Source organism: Elephantulus edwardii, unplaced genomic scaffold (assembly GCF_000299155.1).
Source record: "Elephantulus edwardii isolate Elephantulus edwardi_28Jun2011 unplaced genomic scaffold, EleEdw1.0 scaffold00274, whole genome shotgun sequence".
NCBI lineage: Eukaryota > Metazoa > Chordata > Mammalia > Macroscelidea > Macroscelididae > Elephantulus > Elephantulus edwardii.
Window position 1 is genome coordinate 2,702,577 of NW_006400024.1, and position 2,149 is coordinate 2,704,725.

Here is a 2,149-nt window from a genome sequence, read left to right on the forward strand (position 1 = left end):
TCCTCAAAACCTTGACAACAGACCATCGTGACACTGACAGACTCATCACTTTGAAGACAGGACCATCCTGACACTGACAGACCCTCATCACTGTGATGACAGGACCATCATGACACTGACAGACCCTCATCACCTTGACAACAGACAATCCTGACACTGACAGACCCTCATCACTGTGATGACAGGGTTTTGTGTTACTGACAAACTCACATCACCATGACAACTGTGATACTAACACATTTATTTGATTGTGACAGTTGAGCTGGGTCAGTGTGAAGCTGACAAACCCATTATCCTGTGAGTGCTGAAGGCTGTGATGATGTGAACAATCCTGTTTATTGGTCTCACTGGGAAACCTGTTTCACTGTGATTACGGAAGTCCTTGTGACAATAAATCCATTTCAGGGTGACTGTCACAGCACTAAGAAATCTACTTCACTTCAACAATGGGGTAGCATGCATATGACCAACTGCTGACAATGTCAAAGGGACGTCATGTTGCTGACTAGCTGAGTTTACAGTGATGAAGGGAAATCATGACTCTGTAAATGCACAGTAAAGAAGGAACATAGTGACACTGTAGCTGGATTCACACCGATAAACAGGCATCATGATGCTGTAGTTGATGCACAGTGATAAAGGGACATCATGACGCTGTAGGTGACGCACAGTGACAAGGGGGCATTGTGTCGCCATAGCTGATGCAGTGATGAGGGGGCATCGTGACACTGTAGCTGATGCCCAGTGATGAGGGGGTATTGTGACGCTGAAAATAATACACGGTGATGAGGGGGTATTGTGACGCTGTAGCTGATAATGACGAGGGGACGTCATGATGTTGTAGTTAATGCACAGCGATGAGGGGTATTGTGACGCTTTAGCTGATTCAGTGACGAGGGGGCGTCGTGACGCTGTAGCTGAGACACAGTGACAAAGGGGCCGTAGTCACATCAGCAGACCCATTGTGACTATGACAGTCCTGTTTCCCTGTGATGAGGATGGAAACAGTTTGGAAGGACATTCGCGCGGGGTGTGAATAGCAGCTCATGTGGCAGAGATGACCCCACAGGAAGGCCAGCCCACGTGATATTGAAATGAAGAAGGGCTTGGCAGGATCATACCGACCCCCGGCCCCGTGTTTGGTGATGACAAAGGTGATTAGGGCTGCTGGAACGTAGTGACTGCCCTGTGTCACAGACGTGTCACCACAGTGAGAGCAGGCCGTGCCTCTCCGCCCTCCTTCCTGCCCAGTTGCCTGTCCCTGCATGTTGAGCAGCCTGCGCTGCCCCAGCTCAGCCCTAGAGGACAGGCCCGACCCCTGGCCCCTGCACCCCACCCTCCCAGCACACTCCTGGGGGACCTGTCTGTGGGCAGAGATTCAGAACAGAGCCTTCAGGGAGTTTTCTCTGATGTCAGCGATGGGGACGGAGGACCTGCTCTTCCATCACCTACAAAGTGAGGCCGTGGGACAGGCCCAAGACCGCCTTCTCACCCACAGGAAGGTCCAGGCCCGGGGTCAGCTTCCGCTACCAAGAGAGGTGAAAGGGGCTCCTGGGCAGGTGTCCGACAGGCCGCTGGCCCTGCCCTTCCTCCCTCGGAAACATCCCTCTGGAACCTCAGCTTGAGCAGGAAGCATACTGCTTGAAAAGGTGCATTGTCACAACCGTTTATAACAAAGATGAACCACGTCACCGGAACAGAGGTTTGCGAGGGAGGAAAAATCCTTTCTAAGCTTAGTGTTTATTGTCAGTGGACAGAACAGCACTGTCTGCTTTGGCTAAGACGCTCCTGGCAGGCAGGGGCCTGGGACAGCACACCCAGGGAGGACAGCTGACAAAGGACAGAGTGTCGCAGGGACAGCAGCCAAGGGGCCACCAACAGCCTGGGAATCAGCTCCAAGTAGCCATGTACCTCCTCTAGGGCCAACCCCTCCACATCATCTTCCTGAAGGCCTCCTAGGCCTCCCTCCTCACGTCTCCCCACAGTGTTCCGTTCACATCTCCGCAGTGTACTCATCTCTTTAAATATCCCACTATCTTCTCCTTAAGTTTCCTCATGGCCTCTCCTTATACCTCCCCACAATCCTCATTCCTTACACCTCACTACTGTCCTTTCTTAACATCTCCTCACTGTCCTCTCCTCACGTCTC

General features: G+C 52.3%; 1 pseudogene; it reads right to left on the bottom strand.

The window, feature by feature from the left end:
• LOC102864842 overlaps nt 1-2,149 on the bottom strand; it is a 19,908-nt pseudogene that overhangs the window by 5,606 nt on the left and 12,153 nt on the right.